This window comes from Macaca nemestrina, chromosome 4 (assembly GCF_043159975.1).
Source record: "Macaca nemestrina isolate mMacNem1 chromosome 4, mMacNem.hap1, whole genome shotgun sequence".
Classification (NCBI taxonomy): Eukaryota; Metazoa; Chordata; class Mammalia; order Primates; family Cercopithecidae; genus Macaca; species Macaca nemestrina.
In genome coordinates, this window is record NC_092128.1 from 33655872 (window position 1) to 33682646 (window position 26775).

General features: G+C 34.3%; 1 long non-coding RNA gene across 1 annotated transcript in view; it reads right to left on the reverse strand.

Annotated features, from left to right (window-relative positions):
- Nucleotides 1-342: 342 nt before the first annotated feature.
- LOC105474880 (uncharacterized) overlaps nt 343-26775 on the reverse strand; it is a 60331-nt gene continuing 33898 nt past the window's right edge. The window contains exons 3-6 of the long non-coding RNA XR_011621624.1: nt 23033-23191; nt 8853-8928; nt 2501-2594; nt 343-1010 (exon numbers count right to left, since the gene is read on the reverse strand). This is a non-coding gene — a long non-coding RNA (uncharacterized lncRNA). The remainder of the gene's footprint in view (nt 1011-2500; nt 2595-8852; nt 8929-23032; nt 23192-26775) is intronic.

A 26775-nucleotide genomic window follows, 5' to 3' on the forward strand; every position in this document is an offset into this window, starting at 1 on the left:
ATGACCAATATGAATCACACTTTATTGTTCGTTTTAAGTGATAACAAGACATAATAATTGTTGTCATTTAACAGTTATTTAATAAATTAGATATCACTTAAGCTGGGACTTCATTATTAAAACTACCTTTAAAAGCACTCCAAAGTTAATAGTTCATAATACTGATAAAGTTTAAAAGTGTTAGACAATGAAGGATATAGTATTTATAATTATATTTATATCAATCACATAAATATTATCTATATATTATATGTATATTTATTTTTACTTATAAATACACATCCATATATGTATAAATTTATATATGTGTGCTTATATAAAGATATAAATGTTTACATCATTTGTATACATGTCTATATGCATATAGAGATTGAGCTTTTTTAACTGAAATATCAGAAATCTGAAATGTTCCAAATTCCAAATATTTTGAGCATCAACTTCATGCTCAAAGGAAATGCTCGTTGGATGATTTCAGAATTTTGAATTTTCATATTAGGGATGCTCAACTGGTATGTATATGAAAATATTCCAGGATTTGAAAATCTGAAATCCTAAGATAATTCTTGTTCTAAGCATTTTAGATAAGTGATACTCAACCTGTGCTACATACATGGGCATATTATACATACACATACACATGCATATTATACGTACACATGTTTGTAAGTTGATGCATTTCTATGGTATGAATATGGTTTATTCCCTTTAAAACTCGTGTTGAGGCTTGGTCTTCACTGTGGCCATGGGAATGTTGAGAGGTAGGACCCTAGTGAGAGGTGTTTGATATATGGAGGTAGATCCCTCATGAATACATTAAGGCTATCTCAGTGAAGTCAGTGAGCATTTGTTCTTGCAGAACTGCATTAGTCACTGAAAGAGCCAGTTGTTGTAAATCAAGGTTCCTCCTCATGTTTGCCTCTTTCACATGCCAACTTTCTCTTCTTTCTGCTATGAGTTGAAGCAGCATGTGGCCCTCACCAGATGAGCCACCCAATCTTGAGCTTCACAACCTGCAAAACCATGGGGTAAGTAAACCTCTTTTCTTTATGTATTACCTAGTTTCAGGTACTCTGTTATAGCAACACTAAATGGACTAGAACGTGCAGAGAACACAAAATCTAGGAAAACGTATGCCAAACAACTATATATGGAGAAGTACATTGAACTTGGGGTATGGTAACATGTCACTATCAATATTTGCTTTATATCCATTGGAATTTTAAGGAAAATTTGCAAGCAGCGTGTCTTTGTGGATGACTTGTTATTTTAAAAAATCTTAAAATGTGAAAAGAATAAAAATCTTATCGTATCTTTTCAGAACCTCATTCTATCCTAGCATTCTGAAATTCTGAGCAACATCAGCCAAATTTTTTCAGTTACAGCATTTATTCTTTACAAAGTGTCTCTGGAGCATTTCTTTAAAGAGATTTTGTTGTACATTTATAATTTGTCAAAACACAGATTGACTAATAATTTTGCAAAGTATTTTCACATGTCAATGGGTATGCATGGGTTTCTTTTTGCTGAAAAATGTGTGCCCATTCAATTATGTATATTCATTTCTATTGCATACCTTCTTCTATTAGTCCCAGGGTCACTAAGCTAAGAGAATGTGAACATCTGCCTGAAACAAATACACCTATATTTTTATATTACATGTAAAATTTTCTGAAATGGAGAACAAAGACTGAAAGAAGAGAGAATCTAAATGTATAATAATGTTGACTCTAGTCGTTAATTTCCATTAAACCTGTCCCCATTTCTTTTTGACTCTGGGCATATTTCCTTTTTTTAGCTAGTACAGCAATAGTAAATAATGTTTGAACATCATGAATGCACTTTTTAATTCAACGAATAAAGGGAAAATGTTATTTTTCATTCTCCTTCCAATGTGAATTGTAAGAATTATTCAAGGGAAAAAAAACCTACAGTAGAAATGATATTCTATAAAAGTTATAATTTAATGGTTTCCTGACTTTACTACTAATTTACTTTTTCCTCTGCTTTCTGTGATATTTTCTGCCGGTAAAAGTTACATATTTCAAATAGCGTCTTAAATCTATTAGATTTTTACAGAGCTAAACCAATTTCTTAAGGACATAAAATAAATTAAAAATGCCTGATTATGGATAAATCTGTAGGAAGTAAAATATTAAATGAAATATTTGATCAAAATATTCATGATGATAAAATAATAACTGACAAGAAGACTGTTTTACTATCTTATATTATTTTTCAGATAATATACATTCTTAAGAATTAACTAGTAGCTTTACTTTTAACAAGAATATTGCTGGTAATTTGCTAACAAAGATACACAGTCAATGTTTAAATATAAGAAAAGTTAATGATTTTGAGTATACACAAATTAGAACAAAATTGCAGTTTCAGAATACTGAGTGGAGAAACTTATCAAGTATAAATGATAAGAAACAGAGAATTGTGAAGCAACAGAATACTCATATTTAAAGGTACAATACAGCCAGGAGCACTTTCTCACTTCTGTAATCCCAACACTTTGGGAGTCCAAGGTGGATGGATCATCTGAGGACAGGGTTTGAGATTAGCCTGGGCAATATAGCAAGATCCCATCTCTGGAAAAAAAATGTGGGGTGTGGTGTCACATGATTATAGTCTTAGCTACTTGGAATGCTGACACAGTAGGATCACATGAGCCCAGGTGTTTGAGGCTGCAGTTAGCACTACACTCCAGCCTCAGCAACAAAGCAAGGCCCTGTCTCATAAATAAAAAATAAATAAATAAGAACTATAAGTTCTTTGAAAAAGAAATAAAATAAACAAAAATGGTGATGTCATAGAATGACAAAAAAATGACAATACATGATGGAACATGAACTGATTTATGCTTTCTAGCAAGAAATTGTGAAATAAGCTTTTTGATAAGTAAGATAAACATACAAATTGCTCAGATACAAGTGATGTAATTCTAGCATAGCTGGTAGGCTAGAAAATCTTATATGACTAAGCAGTTTAACTCAATGTTTACACCATTCTTAAGCTTATACAAAAATCTTTAAGTGGCAAGGACCACAATCCAGTTTACTTAGAAAATGGTGTTTACTAAAGATCCTTATAAAATTCTGCAAATTATGAAAAGTTATTTAGAAAAAGTAAAAAATTCATTAGTTCAATCTATAGAAAATGATATACATGGGTGACGTCCAACTAATAATAAATCCTTAGATCTATTCAACTGTAAAGGCTGCTGAATTAGATTAATTATTAAGCCTGCTATTCATTTGGGTGTGTTTTCCCTCAGTTTTCTATTTAGTTTCCTACTTACCAAGGATCATTTTAGCTGTTGAAGGAAACATTAATAACCATGTCAAAAGTAATGTACTGATAAGGCACTATATTTACTTAAACTTTTGTTAAAGTGAAAAGCTATAGATACAGATGTAGATAGAGATATAGATGCATGTGTATATGTGTATATGCATGTATGTATACATTTATTTTGTTTACATACACATACTCTAGTTTGTTTTGCAAATTGATATTTGATAATAACGTGTACTTATTTCATACCCACATTAATTCATTTAGCTTATGCAAATCATGAAAGAAGAAACATAGCTTCTAAAGTTTTAAACATCTAAATTACCATCCTGACAATAGAAACTTTTTCGTTAAATTAAAACAAAAAAATAAGTGATATGAATGATCCCAGCAATATTGAGAATGGTTAAAATGGTTATTTCCTTACATTTTAAAACAACATATGAATGGAAAAATTTTATTTTGGGGCAATTATTATACATTATTTTATTAATACTTTCAAATAAAAAGATGTTCACCCTTTCACCTCTTCCACCATGTGAGGATGCAACAACAATGTGCCCCTTTGAAGCTGACAATGAGCCCTCAGCAGACAACAAATCTGCTGGCACATTGATCTTGGACTTCCCAGCCTCCTCAATTGTTATCAACTCATTTTCTGGTATAGCTAACTTAAGAAACATCTGGGCTGGTGCAAATACACACAAGGATGCCACTGCCCTACTCCCACCAGTGCTTCAGCCTAACTGATACATGTGTACCCTGCTGTATTACCCATGCTGCTGGCCCATGTGAGTGAGCATAGATCCAACTGCCACCAGTCTGATGAAGTGCTTTGATCAGCATCTTCCACTGGAGTCTTGTGGCCAGTGAACTGGGTATGCCTTTGCCTCTCTAGTGCAGCAGTTTCTAACCTCAAGGGGCCAGAGAATGAAACCAGAGGCCCCAAACAAGCCCCCTGGAGTTAGAGCATGAGAGCAGGAGTGCTAAGCTGAACTTTGGCCCCCTGAAATCTACAAGAAATGAAACCAATGGACTGACCCCACTTTGTACCACAATAAAACCCTCAAGTGCATTAAAGAAGATAAAAGCAAAAAGCCCAATCCAAACAACCACAACTTCAAAGTTTAAAGGAACATCAGCCCATATGGATGAGAAAGAAGAAGCTCAAGAACTCTGGCAAGTCAAAAAACCAGTGTCTTCTTATCTTCAAATAACTGCACTAGTTCCCAGCAATGCTTCTTAACCAAGCTGAAATCACTGAAATGATAGTCATAAAATTCAGAATATGGATAGGAACAAAAATTATGAAGATTCAGAAATGGAAACCCAATCCGAACAATCCAAGAAATACAGTAAAACGATATAGGAGGTAAAGGAGAAAATTGCCATTTTAAGAAAACAAACAAACAAACAAACAAAAACTGACATGATAGAGCTGAAAAAGCCACTACAAGAATTTCATAATACAATTGCAAGTATAATCAGCAAGACAGACCAAACTGAGAAAAGATTCTCCAAATTAATTCAGTCAGACAAAAATGAGTAAAAAAGAAACAACAAAATCTATGAAAAATATGAGATTGGGTCAAGAAAGAGAGAGAGAGAGAGAGAAAGCAATGTGAAAAACATATTTGAGGATGGCATTCATGAAAATTTCTTCAACTTTGCTAGGCAGGGCAACATTGAAATTCAGGAAATGCAGAGAACATCTGTGAGATACTATATAAGGTGACCATCACCAAGATACATTGTCATCCGATTCTCCAAGGTGGACATGAAAGAAAAAGTATTAAAGGCATTTATAGAGAATGGGCAGGTCATTTACAAAGTGAACCCCATCAGGCTAACAGTGGACCTTTCACCAGAAATCCTACAAGCCAGAAAAGATTAGGGGCCTATATTCAGCATTTTTAAAGAAACTCCAAACAGGAATTTCATATCCAGCTATACTATGCTTCATCAGCAAATGAGAAATAAAATCCTTTTTAGATAGGAAACTGCTACGGGAATACATTACCACCAGATCTGCTTTACAAGAGGTCCTTAAGGGAATGCTAAATATGGAAACAAAAGACTGTTACCAACAATCACAAAACACACTTAAGTGCATAGACCTTTGACACTATAGAGCAACTACCCAATCAAGTCTGCGTAATATCCAGCTAACGAAACAATGATAGGATCAAATTTAAACATGTGAATATTAAACTCAAATGTAAATGGGTTAAATGTCCCCAATTAAAAGGCACAGAGTAGCAAGATGAATTAAGTAACAAGACCCAACTGTATGCTGTCTTCAAGTGAGCCATCTTGCATGCCATGACACTCATAAGCTCGAAGTAAAGGAATAGAGAAACTAAATAAAATTGGATGTGGAAACCATAAAAAAGATCAATGAAACCAGAATTTGTCTTTTTGAAAGAATAAATAAGGTTAATAGATTGCTAATTGGACAAAAAAGAAAAAAGACAGAAGATCCAAATAAGCAAGACATGACAAAGAGGACATTACCAGCAATCCAGCAGAAATATGAAAAGCCCTCAGAGACTATTATAATCACCTCTGTGCACAAAAACTAGAAAACTTACAACTGGATAAATTCCTGGAAACATACAACTTCCCAAGATTAAATGAGGGAGAAATTGAAACCCTGAACAGACCAATAACGAGTTCTGAAATGTAATCAGTAATAAAAAACCTACCATCCAGAAAAAGCCCTAGACAAGCCAGATTAACAGCCTAATTCCACCAGATGTATAAAGAAGAGCTGGTGCCATTCCTACTGAAACTATTCCAAAAAACTGAGGAGGACCTCCTCTCTAACTCCTTCTATGATATCAGTATCATTGTAATACCAAAACCTGGCAGAGACACAGCTAAGAAAGAAAACTTCAGGCCAGTATCCTTGGTGAACATAGATGTAACAATTCTCAATAAAATACTAGCAAACTGAATCCAGCAGCATATCAAAAAGTTAATCCACCATGATGAAGTCATTATCTTACAGGTGCAAGTTTGGTTCAATATATGCAAATCAATAAATGTGATTCACCACATAAACAAAACTAAAAACAAAAGCCACGTGATCAACTTAATAGATTCAAGAAAGGCTGTCAATAAAATTCAACATCCCTTCTTGTTAAAAACTGTCAACAAACTATGCATTGAAGGACTATGACTCAAAAAATTAAGAGCAATCTATGACAAATCCACCACTAATGTCATACTGAATGGACCAAAGCTGAAATCATTCTCGTTGAGAACCAGAACAAGACATGAGTGCCCACTGTCACCACTCCCATTCAACATAATACTAGATGTCCTAGCCAGAAAAAAATCAGTCAAGAGAAAGAAATAAAAGGCATCCAAATATGAAGAGGAAGACAAACTATCTGTGTTTGCAGATGATAGATTTAATAACTAGAAAACCCCATAGTCTCTGCCCAAAAGCACCTAGATCTGATAAACAACTTCAGCAAAATTTCAGGATACAAAATCAATGTACAAAAATCGGTAGCATTTCTATACATCAACAATGTCCAAGTCAAATCAAGAACACAATTGCATTCACAATAGCCACACACACCAAAAAAAAATGCTAAAGTACCTATTAGTAGAGCTAACTTGGGAGGTGGAAAGAGTAACTCGAGAGTTACAAAATCCTGCTGAAAGAAATTAGAGATGACACCAACAAATAAACATTCCATGCTAATAGATAGGAAGAATTAATATTGTTAAAATGGCAATATTAAGCCAGGCATGGTGGCTCACGCCTGTGTTCCCAGGCCAAGGAGGGAGGATCACTTATGACCAGGAGTTCCAGACCAGCCTGGGCAACACACAAAACCCCATCCCTACTAAAAATACAAAAATTTGCCTGACCTGTAATCTCAACTACTCAGGTGGCTGAAACACGAGAATCACTTGAACCCAGGAGATGGAGGTTTTAGTGAGCCAAGACTGTGCCACTGCACTGCAGCCTGGGTGATAGAGTGGGATTCTGTCTCAAAAAAAAAAAAGGCCATGTTGACCAAAGCAATTTACATATTCAATGCTATTCCTATCAAACTGCCAATGATATTTTTCACAGAAAAAGCTATTGTAAAATTCATATGGCAGCCAAAAAGAACCTGAATAGCCAAACCAATGCTAAGCAAAATGACCAAAGCTGGAGGCATCACACTACTTAAGTTCAAACTATACTACAAGGATTCAGTAACCAAAACAGCTAGATACTGGTACAAAAACAAACACATATACCAATGGAACACAATAGAGAGCACAGAACTAAAACTACAAACCTACAACCATCTTGTCTTCAACAAAGTTGACAGAAATAAGCAACGGGGAAAGGATTTCCTATTCAATAACAGTGCTGGAATAACTGGCCAGCCATTTGCGGAAGGTTGAATTAGACCCCTTCTTTATACCAGACACAAAAAAATCAACTCAAGATGGATTAAAGTGTTAGATGTAAAACCCAGAACTATAAAAACCCTTGAAGAAAACCTAGGAAATACCAGTTATGGGATATCATTCTGGACATAGGCCCTGGCAAGGATTTCATGATGAAAACACCAAAAGCAATTCCAACCAAAACAAAAATTGACAAATGTGATCTAATTAAATTAAAGAGCTTCTGCACAGAAAAAAAAAAAAAAAAATGAGAGAGTTAACAGACAACGTAGAGTTAACAGACAACCTATAGAATGGGAATGGGAGAAAATTTTTGCAAACTATGCATCTGACAAAAGTCTAATAATCCAGAACCTATAAAAAACAGAAACAAATTTACAAGAAAAAAAAAAAAAACACTAAAAAGTGGGCAAAGGACATGAACAGACACTTTTAAAACGAAGATTGCAAGTGTCCAACAAGTATATGAAAAAATACTTAAGATGACTAATGATTAGAGAAATGCAAATCATAATGACAATGAGATACCATCTGACATAAGTCAGAATGACCATTAATAAAAAGTCAAAAACTAACAGATACTGTCAAGGTTGCAGAGAAAATGGAACAGTTATGCACTGCTAGGAGGAATAAAAATCAGCTCAGCCATTGTGGAAACCAGTTGGCAATTATTCAAAGGACCTAAAACTGAACTACCATTTGATCAAGCAATCCCATAATTGAATACGTTTCCAGAAGAATATAAGTTATTCTGCCATAAAGACACATGCACACATATATTCATCTCAATACCCTTCACAAGTGCAAAGACATGGAACCAATTTAAATGCCCATCAGTGGTACACTGGATAAAGAAATTTGGTACATATATACCACGGAGTACTATGTAACCATAAAAAAGAATATAATGTCTTTTGCAGCAATGTGGATGGAACTGGAGGCCGTTATCCTTAGCAAACTAATGAAGGAGCAGAAAGCCACATACCACATATTATCACTTATAAGTGGGAGCTATACACTGAGTACACATGGACACAAAGAAGGAAACAGTAGATACTGGAGCCTAATTCAGAATGGAGGGTGAGAGGAAGGTGGGGATTAAATAATTACCTATCATGTACTATGCTACTTACCTAGGGGATGAAATAATCTTTACATCAAACCTTCATGTCATGCCATTTACCTATGTAGCAAACCTCCATACATACCCTGAACCGAAAATAAAAGTTACAAAAAGTTTTAATTTGAATTTTCCTGATGATAAAAGTAATTAGATATGATTACATACCCACCACATAACTAGAAGTTTAAAAAAAAAGGATATCTGAAGCAGCAGGAACTCTTGAACATTGCTGATGGGAGTACAACTTGACACACCCACATTGGAAAACTCTTGGGCCGTATCTAACTATAGGGTAATATTTTTACACCTGTGAATCAACAAAACACTACCATTTCTATGCTCAACAATGCATACCTACATTTTATAAAGGCATGTGCTCCATGTTTATAGAGCGATATCTAAATTAATATCCCCAAATTAAACAACCTAAGTACCTATGAACCATAGAATAAATTAGTAATTTTGTGGTATCATCATATAATGGAATAAGATAAATTAATCAGAGTGAAACTATAACTACAACCAAAACTTTAAAAAATTTTACAAATATATCATGGAGTAAAAGAATTCAGACTTTAAAAAGTATTAATGCATAATGATATTTAAATTAAGTTTGTAAATAAGCACATTCCTTTCATAGTATTGGGACTGTTGTCATCCCTGGAATGGGAAGAAAATGTCTGCTTCAAAGGTGGTTTTTTGGTATGGTCATTGATATGCAAACTGGATTACACATTCTTAAGATATATACTCATTCATATGTTGCACTGTAATTTAAGAAAAGTTTATCTGAAAAATTATAATGATGCTTGAAATAAGAAGTAAAAAATAAAGTCTTTATTTCATTTCTTAATCCTTTAAATAATCATGATTTAAAACTGACAGGACTAAACTATCAGTAATGATAAAAGTCAGATTTACAAGGTCATTTAGCAATTATAGTGAGTAGTTCCGCAATGTATTTACCAGGAATCTAGCCCAAAGAACTGTCACATTTGCGGTTCTTAAATGCTCATCAGTGGTGACAACCTAGGGAACCCCTGTTGGAGAACTGGAAATTGCTCTCATCAATGTCTATGGGCTTTTCTAAGCCCACTCATAGGGAAGATTTCTTAAGGTACACTAAGATAATCCTCTTACTTTAATTATGATTGTGACTGCCTCCTCCACTCCCAATACCTGTAAACTATTTTTAGTTAAAATGAGAAGGATATTGAAAAAGTTCAAAGTGTAAAGTTAAAAATCAGTGAAAATACTAGTTCTATTAAACATATATAAGATACTATTAAAGAGTCAGTTCAATTTCAAAGAATATTTGCATTTCATTGCCCTGGATCATCCACTGAGTGCATGGTAGCTGGATGTGTCTTGATATTAACAAATTTGCAGATAAGTTTTCTTCATAATATTGCTTTATTTTTCCCAGAGGAATTTTTTCGTCTCCCTAACTTTTTAAAAATTTCACTGTGTTTTGATATCATAGTTAATATTTACAATTTTGTCTGGGTGTAGTGGCTTATCCCTTGAATTCCAACACTTTGGTAAGCCAAACAGGTGGACGGCTTGATGCCAGGAGTTTGAGACCAGTCTGGGCAACGTAGCAAAACCCCATGTCTACAAAAAGGACAAAACTTAGCCAGGCGAGGTGGAGTGCACCTGTACTCTCAGCTACTCTGGAGGCTGAGGCAAGAGGATAGTTTGAACCCAGGAGGTGGAGGTTGCAATGAGCTGAGCTCATGCTTCTTCACTCTAATCTAAGTAACAGAGTGAGATCCTGTCTCAAAATAAACATATTTTTGAGATATATTATGGAATTGAATTTAGTAACTGATAGTTATATGCTTATTTGCTTATGGTGATTTGTCATCCATATCTAAAAGTTTTCTTCTGTGTGTCATAATTTCTCAAAAACGGCCCAGAATTCAAGAGCTATGAAATGACTCCAATTTCAGGAAAAGCCAGTAATCATTTGCATAATACTCAAATAGGAAAAAAAAAAAAAAGTGATACAGGAAACTGAATCTCCACACACTTTCAGTGAATATTTTGACTTTGTTAATGCTCAGTTCATGACAAACAATTTGCCAGAAACTTGGTGAGCTCCTCTTGGGTACAAAATGATTCAATAATTGCTTTGAATAGGAAACTGTAACATAATAAATCTTTCCTGTATCTTCTTCATAAACATTCTGGTTATATTGAGTTGCTTTCATAGATATTTCTCATAGTTTATTACCTTATCAATTTAGATATTTACTGTTGTTATTAGACACAGGCATACCTCATTTTATTGTAGTGTGTTTTAATGTATTTCTTAGACATTGAGTTTTTACAAGTTGAAGTTTTGTGGCAACCCTGCATCAAGCAAGTCTATCAGTGCCATTTTTCCAAGAATTTGTGTTCACTTTATGTCTCTGTGTCACATTTTGGTAATTCTCCAATATTTCAAACTTTTTCATTATTATTTTCTGTTACGGTGATCTGTGCTCAGTAATCTTTGATGTTACTATTGTAATTGGCTGCAGAACTAAAGAAGTTATGTCTATAAGAAAGAAGTGCAATTTGAAGCAGCAAGTGCTGACGTAGAAGCTACAAGTTATCCAGAAGACTTAGCTATGATAATTAACAAAGGTGGCTATACTACACAACAGATATTCAATGTAGATAAAAGAAGCTTCTGCTGGAAAAAAGATGCAATCTAGGACATTTATAGCTAGAGAGGAGAAATCAATGCCTGGATTCAAAGCTTCAAGTGACAGATTGACTCTTGTACTAAGGGATGATGCATCTGGTGACTTTAAATGGAAGCCAAAGCTCATTGAAAACTCTAAAAATCCTAGGATTTTTAAGAATCATGTTAAATCTACTCTGCTAGTACTCTACAAATGGAACAACAAAGCCTGGATGACAGCACATGTGTTTACAGGATAATTTAGTGAATATTTTAAGTCCACTGTTGAAATCTACTGCTTAGAAAAAAACATACCTTTCAAAATATTACTACTCGTTGACAATGCACCTAGTCACCCAAGTACTCTGATGGATATGTATAAGGAGATTGCTGTTGCTTGTCTGCCTGCTAACATAAGATTCATTTGCAGCTTATAAATCAAATAGTAATTTTGAGTTTCAAGTCTTATTATCAATCATTAATGATAAGTTGGTTTCAAACCACATGGATAACTTTATATGTTCAAGACTTCAGTGCCAAAAGGAACTGCAGATATGGTAGAAATAGCAGGGACAGTAGAATGACCCTGGATTAGGCTTTGGCTTAAGGTAATGGTGTGGCTGGTTTGATCTTCTATCTGGACCACTAAAACTTTCTCTATAGCAGTAGTAAGACTGTTTTACTTTATTGCCTTTCACGTGTTCACTGGTGTACACTTTGTACACTGGTGTACCAGTCTTATTATTTAAGAGAAACATTTTGTAAGGCTATAGCTGCCATAGATAGTGATTTCTCTGATACATCTGTGCAAAGTAAATTGAAAGCCTTCTGTAAAGAATTTACCATTCTAGGTGTCATTAGAAGTATTTGTAATTCAAGCCGGGCGCGGTGGCTCACGCCTGTAATCCCAGCACTTTGGGAGGCCGAGGCGGGCGGATCACAAGGTCAGGAGATCGAGACCACGGTGAAACCCCGTTTCTACTAAAAATACAAAAAATTAGCCGGGCGCGGTGGCGGGCGCCTGTAGTCCCAGCTACTCAGGAGGCTGAGGCAGGAGAATGGCGTGAACCCGGGAGGCGGAGCTTGCAGTGAGTCTCAAAAAAAAAAAAAAAAAAAAAAAGAAGTATTTGTAATTCATGGGGAGAGGTCAAAATGTCAATATTAACTGGAGTTTGGAATAATTTGGTTTCAAATCACATGGATAACTTTATACATTCAAGACTTCAGTGCTGAAAGGAACTGCAGATATGGTAGAAATAGCAGGGGCAGTAGAATTAGAAGAGGAGTCTGAGGATGACTAATGTGAGTGCATTGCTGCAACCTCATAATAATACATGAATAGATGCAGAATTGCTTTTTAGGGATGAGCCAAGAGTGGTTTCTTCAGATTATGTCTTTTAGGAAAGATTCCTGATAAAATATGAAAACTGTTGAACTGATAACAAAGGATTTAAATATTAGATGACCTTAGTAGATAAAGCAGCTGCATGGTTTGAGAAGATTGACTCCAATTTTGAAAGAAGTTCTACAGTGGATGGAATACTATCAAACAGCATTGCATCCTACATAGAAATATTTCTTGAAAGGAAGAGTCATTCAATATATCAAACTTCATTGTTGTCTTATTTAAAGATATTGCTGCAGCCACCCCAAACTTCAGCACCCACAACCCTGATCTGTCAGCATCAATCTACATTGAGGCAAGACCCTCCACTCGCAGAAGATTATAGCTTCCTGAAGGCTGAGATGATCACTGGCATTTTTAGCAATAATGGTTATTTTAAATAACATATGTACAATATGTCTTCAAATGTGGCAGGAAGGAGAAGAATGAAAGCCAAGCAAAGACGGGAGGCAAATTATTAAATTCAAGTTATTAAATTTTGGAATTTCAATTAAATCATTTTAGTGTTTAAAACAAACATTCAAAGAAATATCTACTTAAAATTTTTGACTTATAAAAGTAAACTCCCACATTTGTGTATTTACTATTAAGATAATTTTGCTCATCACAAGAATATAGTGAAATCTGGGTTTGTTCAACAAATAGACTCTTACAGAGTAGTAATAACATAGCAAAAGATTACTATAACAGACAATGTATATGTGTATTAGTTATTCTCATGCTGCTAATAAAAACATACCCAAAACCAGGTAATTTATGAAGGAAAGATGCTTAATTGAGTCGCAGTTCAACATGGCTGGGGGGGCCTCAGGAAACTTAACAATAATGATGGAAGGGGAAAGAAACACATCCTTCTTCACATGTGGCAGGAAGGAGAAGAAGGAAAGCTGAGCAAAGGATAGAGTTCCTTATGAAACTGTCAGATCTCATGAGAATTTACTCACTATCTACTCATATGCTATTCTTGTGAATAGCATGGGGGAAACCACCCCCATGATTCAATTACCTCCCACTGGGTCCCTCTCACCACACATGAGGATTATAGGAACTACAATTCAAAATGAGATTTGGGTGGAAACACAGCCAAACGATACCAATAAGGCACTAATCTAAGCATTTTTGTAAGTTATGTTACTTCATCTTTACCACTATTAAGACTTACAGTATACAAATGAGTAATATGTGACTATAAGGGTTTAAGTAATTTTCTCCTACACATTAAGTTAATAAGTGCACTTTCCTGATTCAAAACCAGTTATTTATTCATCCCTCTAAAATTTATGAAGCAATGAAATTGCTACCCGTATTTCACAAATGTGGATAATGAAATTAAGAGAGTTTTCTTTGTGTGATTGTTGATATAGTGGTAGAATCAATGTCTGAGCTCAGAATAATGTATTAAAAGAGAAAAATCAAAGTAAACATCATGGAGCTAAGGGCCATGGAATAAAAATCTTGCTGTGCAACATCAACACGATCAGCTAGCTCTATGTTGATATTGAGCATATGTATTATCTACAATGACACATTTACTGGTTTATATATTTTACTAATTATATAATTAAAACATATCAATTTGGTTTTTAAAAGTCCAATAAATTGTACTGTTAACTAGGCAGTGTGAAGGGAAAAAACATGTGTACTCGAGTCATGTATTTTTAAATAATTTTTGAAGTGGAGATACTAAACTACACAATAAATTCTACAAACAAAAAATATAATACTAGTCAAAGGGTACATTATATATGAGCTGAACTAAACTTTCAATTTACTTCTCTGTTATTTATATTATCAAATCTTCTCTCTCCACTGGATACATGACTAACAAAAATGCATGAGGCTTCTCATTTAAAAACTTAAAAATATCCTGGGTTCTATATATTCTAACTCACATAGGAGTCTGTACAGCACTGCCATTTCCTTCAGAAATTTTAATCTATAGCAAACCTCAATAATTTTAGACATTTGTATGAAAACAATTATTGCTGCCATTGATCTAGAGATACCTTTAAACTTGTTCAAGTGAAATTTTACAAATTCTCTAATTTAGATCATCAAATTATATTGCAAATATTTGTAGGAATAACTTTTGAGGGAACTAAATAAAGACAGTGATTAGATCACATGTAATATCGGAGGTGAAGGAAGAACTATTATAATAAGAAGATCCCAAAGTACAGTTGTTTAAGCAAAAGACATGTGTGAATCTCTCTTGCACAGCAGTCCCTAGGTAAGCAGTCAATTTAACAAGCCATCTCTTGTTGCATCTCCATCCACCAGCACACTTTTATAACCTGTGAGATGAAGCTAGATTTCATTAATTTGTGCTCCAGAAAAGGCAGAGGAAATTCAATGCAGTCCTTATTCTTTGAAGCAAGTGAGGCAGAAAGTTCACATGTTACTTCGGGTCATGTTCCACTTGTGACGTTTTAGTTATATGGCCCTAGTCTTCTGAAAGGGAAGCCAGGAAGGATAGTCTCTAGCTAGGTGACTAGTTATTCATTTGAGCACCATGCACTGTGCTATCTGCTGGCTTTACAGAAATGAGGTAAATGCACACAAACGTCTGTCTTCATGGAGTTTATAGAACATAATACATAAAAATACCCTGTAGTATTACATATTGAAAAGAGAGAAATGCTTTGGAAAATAATAAATGAAAAGAGGATAAGGGTGTTGAAATGCATTGTGACATGTCGCACTTTTCAATAGAGGGATTGTTGTAGACCAAGCTTGTCTAACATGTGGCCCAGGATGGTTCTGAGGGTGGCCCAACACAAATTTGTAAACTTTCTTAAAACATTGTGAGTTCTTTTTGTGATTTTTTATTTTTTTAGCACATCAGCTATCGCTAGTGTTAGTGTTTTTTATGTGTGGCTCAAGACAATTCTTCCAGTGTGGCCCAGGAAAACCAAAAGATTGGATACCCCTGTTGTAGACCATCCTGAGAAGGACTTTCAGAACAAAAACTCTAAGCCCTATACACTTCTGGGGGAAAAAATCATTACAGGCATAGATTGAGCAATCAGAAATATGGTGCGATAGGGAAACACTCAGTGTGATCCAGGACCAGCTAGTAGGTCTGCTGTTTGGACCTCAGTGAGTAAAGGAGAAGCATGGTAAAATCTGAAGTTAGAGCAGTGACAAAGAACAGATCATTTAGGTCCTTAGGGGGTTGTTATGAGGACATTGGATTTTGCTCTGGGTGACTTAGAAAGTTTTTAGAGGTTGTTGGACAGAGACTGAGAAAAGTCGAGAATGGGTCATTGAGGAAACCCAGCAGCCGGCCACAATCAAATTTTTGGATTAGGCCAAATTAATTTATATCAACGTGACCAAAAAATGTGTGAATGCTGTGCATTCTCTTTTCTTGTAATTAATAATAAACTTAATTTGTTCAACTATTGATATGCTCATGGCAAAGGCAAAACCATAAGGATAGAGATCATTGTAGTGGTTGCCAAGATTTAAAGTTGGAGAGTGGGTTTAGTTACAGAAGAACAGCATGAATAATATCTCTGGGATTATGGCACTCTTCTGTATCTTCATTGTGGTGGAATTTGCATGATTATGCATTTGTAAAAACACATAATATATACCTATGACTAAATTTCAATATGTGGGAGTTAGAAACTCACTATATGTAAGTTAGAATAATTTTTTATTTCAGTTTTTATTTTAGATTCAAGGAGCACATGGACAGATTTGTTATACTGGCATATTGTGTGATGCTGAGTGTTTGGAGTGGACTTAATTCCATCACCCAGGTAGTGAGCACAATCTCCAGTAGGTAGTTTTCCAGCACTTTCTCCCTCCCCTCCTTCCCCTCTTTTTGAGTTCCCAGTGTCTATTATTCTCATGTTCGTATCCATAGTTGCCCAATGTTTAGCTGCCACTTATCAGTGAAAATGTGGTGTTTGGTTCTCTGTTCCTGCATTAATTTACTTAGGATAATGGCCTCCAGCTGCATCCATGTTGCTGCAAATGGCATGATTTCATTTCTTCATGGCTGTGTATTATTTCATGGTATATATGTACCACTTTTTTTTTAATCCAATCTACCATAGATGGGTGCCTAGGTTGATTTCATGTCTTTGCTATTATGAATAGAGCTGCAATGAACATACATTTGCGTGTGTCTTTTTGGTAGAACAATTTATTTTCCTTTTGGTATATACCCAGTAATGCAATCGCTAGGTTGGATGGTATTTCTTTTGTAAGTTCTTTAAGAAATCTTCAAGCTTCTCTCCACAGTGGTTGAACTAATGTACAAGGAATCATTTTTCTATGAATTAATAATTAAAATTTCAGGATTCTTTGAAATTGTGAGACAGCTTATTCCTGTAATGATGATTACTGCACTTAATTAAATAAATAGAATTTTAAGCTATCAATAATATTAGCTTAGAGAATGTCAACACTTAAATTCCTTTTCAATTCAACATTTCTTAATTTGATGGATCATCAGAGAATAAAGCAAACTAGTCATGCTTCTCTGTAATGATCCTCTTTTAATTATTTCTACTATTTTCTACATAGCACCATTTCCTAACATCTAAAAGATCACCAATATTTTTTGAACTGGAGACATTAAAAAAGAGAATTGTCTTTATAGCTCAGCTTTTATTCCTTTATGTTCATGCTTTCTTCTCAGAATTCTTTTAATACCTAGCCAATTTTCTACTTCTAATTAACCAATTATCACTACTTGTTTTTAAGGTAACTTCATGTTCTGCTTTTTAAAATTGCTAAATGTCTTTATAGACACTCTGTTCCTATTTGTAAGCTTTTGCTATTTTAACCCTTTATAAACTTTGAGACAGGAAATAGGGACTCCACATTCTTCCCAAATCACTACCATGAGTCACAGCACTTGAATCTGGACTCTGGCCAGCAGCCTTTACAAGTTTCTGGGGTATGACATGAAAATTTTAAAACCTTAGAGAGAAAAGGCTACAGAAAAAGAAAAGATACTGAAAAGATAATGTATAATAAATATTCAACAAAGTTGTTTTTTTCTGTTCAAGTAAAGTCACTTAATAAAGAATCAGAGATTGATTTGACTTTGACTCCTGTTGCCTGAAGGAAATTACTTAAACACACACACACACACACACACACACACACACAATCTTTATTCTATTCTCTAAACTATACCTAGAGAGAATGTTCTGTTTATAGATCATGGTTCCAGGAAACAAACTGCTTCTTTGTAAAATAAGTGTGAAGTATATGATACCCTGTGCAGGTGAACGTAAAATACTAAGGATGAGTATGCCTTTATTTATAGAGAAGTTGGGGGATTTGGTTTTCTTTTATTGTTTTGTTTTTTTGTTGTTGTTTTTCTTTTTCTTTTTTTGTTTTTATGAAACAGAGTCTCACTCTGTCACCCAGGTTGGAGTGCAGTGGGGCAACCTCAGCTCAGTGCAACCTCTGCCCCAGGGGTTCAAGTGATTCTCGTGCTTCAGCTCCTGAGAAGCTGGGATTACAAGTACCTGCAACCATGCCTGGCTAATTTTTGTATTTTTAGTAGAGATAGGGTTTCACCATGTTGGCCAGGCTGGTCTTAAATTCCTGACCTCAGACAATCTACCTACTTCAGCTTCCCAAAGTGCTGGGATTACAGGTGTGATCCACTGTGCCCGGCCTGGTTTTCTTTTTGACATGCTTTGGCTTTAGGAACACAGCCATAAATAGTCTGTCAGTCTTTTTTTTCACTGAATTCCAAGAGAAAGTTACTGAAATAGTAACTTCAGACACAGTCTTCAGATCCATCCTAACAATAGCCCAATCTCAACAGGTATTTTTGACCCACCTGATGATTTTGGAAAGAGTGAAGGTGAAAAAGAGTCAGAGGATAAAAATATGTGAAGGACTAAAGACTTAAAAATCACTGCGTTGTAGCCTACACCGATGAAGGTGGGAGCCTGGACTAAAATAGTTATGAGTAATACTTATTTTCATAATACCTCTTATTTTTGAAAGTATACTTACATTAATTATTTTGATGCTTAGGAAGTCTTATACAGCAGACAGATCAAGTATCATTACTAACTTCTGTTGGCTGTGGTAAAAGTGAGTCTCAGGGGAATATACTCATTTGGTGGAACGGTCACTATGGGAATCCATAGCTCATTATTTGAACCCAGATCCCTCTTCACAATACTCGGTAGCTTATAAATAAATATGAACAAACCCCAAATTCACCATTTTATCACTGTCTACCTATATTTCATTGTTTCTTATTTCCCCTTTTATTGTTAATACCAATACACTCAAGAATAGCAACCATCTGCTAGTGTGAATTATCCCAGGGTGGGAGATCACCTTCAGGATCTCTTCTACAGCACCTATTTCTGATATCAAAGGCCAAACTGTAATATCTGTCATTATATATTCTCTTCCTTTTTTCATTTATTTTATCTATTCTTACCTTTCTTAAAACTTTATTATTGAAATTTCTGATATTTATTTTGATGCCACATTCAGCAATTTTGGGTAAGATCAGGACTGATCATTATAATTATTCTTGATGTTTTTCATGAATCTTATAGGTAAAGTCAGTATTGACTTTCTTTTCTGATGATGTAATGAGAGTTTAATGGAATAAAGCAATAATGATAAAAGCTTGAACTCCTTACTATGCCAAAAGTAATCAGCCCCTATTTTGAGATGAACAATTACGGTTCATCATGATCAGTCTTCTATGTAGTTAGGATTCTATTCATTTAGTTTTATAAAGCCTTTTTTCAATGATTGTGTGGTCTTGGTTCCTGAATGTCATGTTGAACCTTTATGTGAGATAATGAAAAAGAAATTTGGCTACCTGGGTCATTGGAAATGTACAAAGTTTCCATTGCATCATTCCTCTGAGGTGGCATCACTATTGATTACTGTGTAACTTTTCTTTGAAGAGCACTGAAAATGATTAATGGTTTTACCTTGATTACGCCCAAGAAGTCTTGACATTGCCAAATTCAACTTGCAGATTTGGCTTAGTAATATCATTTACTTCAACAGTTTTAAGCAAAATACATTTTTGAAAAAAGAAAAGAGGCTGTCTCATCACATATCTGGATTTAGTTTGTCTTACTGAACAGACTGCCCACAAAATTAGTGTGTGTGTGTAATTTTCTGTAACAAAGAACTCTTACCAAACCAAGATATGTTTGGAAAATGGAATCTTTCTATAATTGAAATTTCAGCCCAACCACCAAATGATTAAACCTCTTTCCAAAGCACTCACTTCAATTAGTGTGTCTCTGGTCTTTTCCCCATAGCACTTGGTATATATTTTTATTTAGATATATGTATCTCCAAATACATATATATATCCCCAAACATATGGAATCTGAACTCTTGGGCAGTAGAGGTTATGCTTTGTTATGATTTTAGTAGTAGTAACAGGTAATAGGGACCTAAAACTCAAGAAATTACTTCAAAAAAATTATGAACTAGTACAAATTATAAATAGTCCGCTTATAAAGAATTCAATGAATTAATGTAGGATCAATAGGGTCCTGTAAAAACTTCGTTTCCATAGATTACAGCATAAACAGTAGAGGTGACTGTAAGAAAAACAACTCTTAGTTTCAGAGCCAAAGGAAAGTATGTCTCTACCTATCTGTGAGTCAATCTAACTATCTACACACACACATACATATGTATACACATACATGTATTATGCATTTGGAAAAAAACTTGATATTTTTAAGCAGGAGTCTTTTTGGTCCAATTTTAGTTCATATTTTATTAATTTGTTAAATATTTTATTAATGTGTGAAATGCATTTATATACTGCTCTCAATAAATTAATCCATGTTAATAATCTCTGTGCTTCTTTCAAAATATATTCCCCCATTAAATGTCTGTAGACACTAATGATAGAAGGATAGAAGGATAGATGAAATGGAATAATTTAATTTCTTAATATCACAAAGCCCAAATGTACTTTTTTTCTAAATCATTTAAGTCCACTTTAAGTACCTATTTTAGGTATTGGCTGCTTATATCAAAAGATAGGAATCTGTAATTTGAGATATAAAAGTGAAAGCCTCAAAAATAACTGTAATCTAGTTACATCTTGTACAGTATTTAATGTGACACCTTTTTTTCAACACTCTTATTGTGGTAAAATAATGTTTTGAGTATATGACCTTTAATACTAAAAATGAATATGAAGTTTTAGTGTGCTTTGTGAAATGTAGTAAAATTGTATACAGGTATCAGAAATAATTTTCTAATTCTGCTCACAAAAAAGCCTCTGAAATGTATTCATGGTACAGTTACATGTCATCATTGAAACCAGTAGAAGTTCATCTCATATGAGATTCATAAACAAGCCAGGATTGGGAGTTGTTTTCACTTAAATAATGTGTATTTTAAAAACTTAGCCAGGCATAATGGCAGGTGCCTGTAATCTGAGCTACTTGGGAGACTGAGGCAGGAGAATCGCTTGAACCTGGGAGGCAGAGTTTGCAGTGAGCCGAGATTGCACCATTACACTCCAGCCTAGGCAACAAGAGTGAAACTCCACCTCAAAAAAAAGAAGAAAAAAAAAAATATATATATATACACACACATATGTATAGTATTTTTACCTAATTAATATTTTTAGGTAATTATTTGCATGTTAAAATGTGTTAGTGCTCAAATCTACAAAATGCAACATACTATGAATTTAATAATTTAACAGGACAGTTTGGCCTGGTACTTAATCACAAAGAGTTAGATCCCTTCTCTCAGCTGTGCTCCCTCCCCACATACAACCATTGTAATTAGTGACTTGGAAATTACATGATAGGATGTCATTGTTTTTCCTCCTGTAAAGGACTAAATGTAAGACAAAATAAACATATTCAAATGCTTCCGTATTTAAATTTATGTCATATAGTCTCAATCGAATATAGGTAGGAATTAAGTTAACATTTTTTTCCTAAGGGGAATTTCATCATACAGAAAATGAGAGTCTCCTAGAGTAATCAAATTCAATTTTAGAGTCTAGGATATAGAAATAAGGTGTTGATTCTCTACAAAGAGTGCAGCTAATGCAGAAAAAGTGTCTCCCACCCCGCCCCCTGAGAAAAACTATAAATACCATTTGAGCATCAGTAACACACCAAAGACTTGAGGATGATGATTTATAAAAGTTATGACACAAGGGACGTCTCCTTTGCCCTCCCTGGGTATTATGCGAAAAAGAGTATTATTCATTTCTCAAGGACCCACGTTATCCACATAAATAAAAAAGCGTCAGAAGTGGCCGTCATGTGGGAACCACTGGGTTTCAGGGGTAATGGTTTGTCTTGTTCTGTCCTGAGAATGAGGCCGGAAGGATGAAGGGAAATGACATCAGATGGTCACTATTTTGAGAATCTAGCCTAATCAGGACACTTAATTTCCTGGCAGGTTATCCCAGGAGACCATGAGAAAACTGATGCAATGACAAATATAAGCAACCCTGGAGATCCTCAGAACTATATTTGGAATAAAACTCTGGAAAAAGACTGAATACCATCCTAATTTAATAGGTAGAGTTTTATAGATATTTATTTAATAAAAGTTATAATTAATCGTGGCAGTTTAAGTCTAATTATATGGTACTTACTATGTGTCAGTCATTCTTTGGAATCCGTTACATTTAATCAGCCTTTGGATCCACTCCATTTAACAGCTGGAATAATTGGAGTCCTGAAATACTAACTAATTTGCTCTAGTGCACACTTTTTAAACTGTTAAATAGTTTCTTTTACCTAAAGCTCAATAAAATGTATAAATTGTCTCACATATGTGTACATAAATAGATGAGACACACTACAAAATAGTTGAATGAGAAGCCACTAGTTGTAAAAATTTAAAACAAAAAATTACAGTATATTCAAAAATGTATATCATCCTAAATTTTGCTATAGAACATAATATCTTGAAATACCTCAATATAATGTCCATATTATTAAATAACAACCATATGCAACAGTAAGAGAAATACTATTCATTATCTGTCTGTCAAAAAACATCAAGAAATATTATTAGTGAGTCTCAGATTGACGTATTTTATAATTTCTATTTTTCCTGGAGTTCGGGTACTTCGTGAATTAATACTATAGCTACTCACCCAATATTCAAGTCAATTGAAAAGTAACAAGTTGGATTTCTAAAAAGTCTCATGGAAGATAAAATTATTTGAAATCCAATAATGCACATCATTCAAGTCATCAAAATGATTACTGCAGACTGTGTTGATTTAAAGCTTTTCATTTGTACAGCCGTCATTCTGAAAAGATATTTATGATTTCAGTTTTAATTTAAATAGGATGCATACCACTTATTTATTCACTATAAGTATTTTCATAGCAAAACATTTGACAGCAAACTGGATTTTAGTAACAAAATTTTAACTACTGGGACTTGGCTTTAGAAACCTAAAGAACTGCAGTGAGAGCACAAAGATTATAGTGAACAAATGAGGTGGATGGGTGCTCTCCTGAGCTACAGAAGAAATGATTTGTTGTTTAACACAAAACAAAAGTCAAATGTATTAGAGTTGTCCACCATTTCCAATGGTGATCTTCTTGCTGATTTTGTCATTCCGTGACACCTGCAACAGTCGTACCCTCATGCCCTCTTTCACTTAGTCCAGGCCCACATGGTTGCCATCCAACCATTCAGCCTTGGCATTGCAGATTAAAATTTGGAAACCATTTTTATTGGGTCCAGCATTTGCCATGGACAAGATGCCAGGACCTGTATGTTTCTGGATGAAATTTTCATAACCAAGTTTCTCCTGGCAGATGGATTTGCCACCAATGCCATTATGGCATGAAGTTACCACCCTGGCACATAAACCTTGGAATAATTTTGTGAAAGCAGAAACTCTTATAACCAAATCCTTTCTCTACGGTGCCCAAAACACAAAAGTTGTCTGCTGTCTTTGGAACTTTGCCTACAAACAGCTTGAAGAAGACGTGACCCAAGGGCTCACCCTCCGCAGCTATGCCGAACAGAGTGGGGTTGACCACGGCTGACGGCAGGCACCTCCAGGCAGCAGCAGTGTCTTAGAAAAAACACTGTTTATTCCACATGTGTAAAATTCAGTGAGTGACTTTCAGAAAGATCAAAAGAAAGTGAATGTAACATCCATCTGTTGTTTAAATTTTATTTTTATGTGCGTGCATGTTTCAAGGAAACAAAACTTTCAAGATATAGAATACAACATATAAAATAATTCAGAATTATCTTAATGTGTACACAAATAACAATAGTAAGTACATATATAGGATACATTGTATAATTTGTTTTGAGGTTTCAAAAAGCAGTAATTTGGTTTTAAAATTCTGATACTAATGTCTAATATAACAGTCAACTAAAACATATTTCAAAAGTTGAACTTTTGAAAATAATAACAAATTAACACATAATTCTAAGGCATTCTGCCTTTTTCACAATAGTCAAAATAGTGCCTTTCATTTCTTTTGCAGAGAGCAAGAAGTTTGCTGCAGTTTTTCACTTCAGAAAGTTTATCATTCATCAATTGTGTGGTAAGAATGGTGTACAAACGGCCAAATACCAATGTATCAAATTCACGAAGCTGCTTATTTAAAAACATGGTTATGTTCCCAGACTTTGAGAGAGAGCTTGACAGCACTGGTCTCTATCTTCTAAGACCTGCTCCAAAGTCTTCTTACCCCATCTGATGGCTTTCACCTTACATTTGACTTTTCACTGTTTCTGATAGGCCAAAATATGATGAAGAGGCGAAGGGTAAGGAGATCCATACCTAGCATGAGTGATCTCCCCGATTTAGGTTCATCCAACCACTGAAGATACAACTAGTAACAAAAGAATAGTCACTAAAACTTGGGAAAATGGTAATCTACTGTGGAAATAAGGCTAACATATTTGGGATATTTGAATTTCAACTGAATTTATTTACTTGAGCTTGGTGGAAGATTATTTAACTTACAAGACATAATTTTTTGTATCTTCCCAAGTAAAAAATGTAGTCATTTTTACCAATGGAGCTTGAAAAACAAATCTTTTTTTGATAAATAATCATCTTGCTTTCAGCATCTAAAACTTATTACCAGAAACATACCTTCTGCCAGACGAATGGCATTATTTCTTATCCAAATGCCTAAAGGTATGATAGGCATTTTGATTGCTATTATTTTTTATTGTGTTTATTTCTGGAATTTTCTACTTTGAAGTTACCATCCTTGTCGTTAGCTAGAAGCTACAATATAAATTTTGCATTCAAGTCTCTGTGCTCTTTCCTTTGCATGCAAATATTATACTGCTTTCAAATGATAATATAATCAGTTCACACTTTTATTGGAAGAACTAAAATATTAACACTTTGTTCTCTTTGAAGATGATGACCTAAGTTTTATATTGTAAACATTTCAATTAAATTATTGGTTCAAAAGATACTATTTTAAGTTTGGATATAACATACTTGACAATGCTTTTGTCAGATTAATGAAGCTTAGCTTTGTTTTTTTAATTTTATTTTGATACATGGGCTCATGCCTTTGGTTCAATTCATTGATAATTGTGTTTAAGAATAGAAGTATTTCCAAATTTGGGGTTTATATTTAAGATGAATATAAACATGCTTAGATTGTTCCAATACATTCAATATCTTTAAGTTAAAATTAGCTATAAGTTTCTCTATTCCTCCTAAAATTTCACAGAATGTGAGTATTATACAGAATATCTTCACAAAAAGTTAAAAATATCATATATAAAATAAAATCCTATGTTCCCTGTGTATTTATAAAAGTAAATCATCAATTATTAAGAAGATGTAAAGTGACTTTTGTAGAGCAGCTGCAATCAATTATTATTATAGAAAAGAACATTCACTCAACCAGGTGTAAGAGAATTAAATAAAATCCTTACAAACACTGCCTCTTCATTAGCAAACCAGCTGAAAGATTAACAAATTTGCTGCCTGTCTGGAGATATTTAAACTATTCCAATGTGATGGTTCAGGAATTATGAGAGGATTTTTAAAAACAAAATATATTGAAAACTTCCACAAAGTGTGCCTCTAAAGTCTGAAACTTGTATTTGACCAGGATTTGATATTCTCCATTGCCCTTCATGACTGGATAAGGGGAGAGCACCAGGCATTGAATCAGACACTTATATGATATACTCTAGGATAGTCAAGAAAGGAATACCACTCTCGTTTATATTCCCCTTTATATTTTCTATGAATTTACCTCTCATCCTTAAGAAGAATTTATTAAATAATATCAGACTTTTAGTAAAGGCAGGCTATGGTTTAAACTAAACCTCTTGCTGAAAATATTTAGAAAATCTAGACAAAAACACCATCTTGAAAGCATAAAACATGTAAGATTGTGAAGAAGACTTAGGCCAGGATCCATGGGAAGATGAAAGGCCAGAGAGGCAAGTTCAGGGCTTCTAAGTATTTTCAACAGCACAACAACGAACCCTTTTTTAACAGCCCTGCCCTGTTAGGAAGCAGAAATCAGAGTTCAGAGATGGTAATCTGGTGAGACCATCGCGATTTAAGGTAAGTATGATCAATGAGTAGTTGAAACTCAAAAGAGCTGAGGCTCAGCTTTAAATCTATGCAATCCCTGAACTTTGATTAAGTTGCTATTGGATTGCTAGTCTCTCAAAGTACCTGCCAGAAGCAAGCGTACTTTTTTAAGAGAGGATAATTTCATGAGACCTTACTATTTCTATAATTTTGCTAATATGTATAACACACAATGTAAAATAAATAAACAAATAAATACACTTAAAGAGGAAGACAATTATACAAACCAAAAGAATCAATGTAATCTATAGATATAAATATAAATGTATGGATCAGTTTTTCAT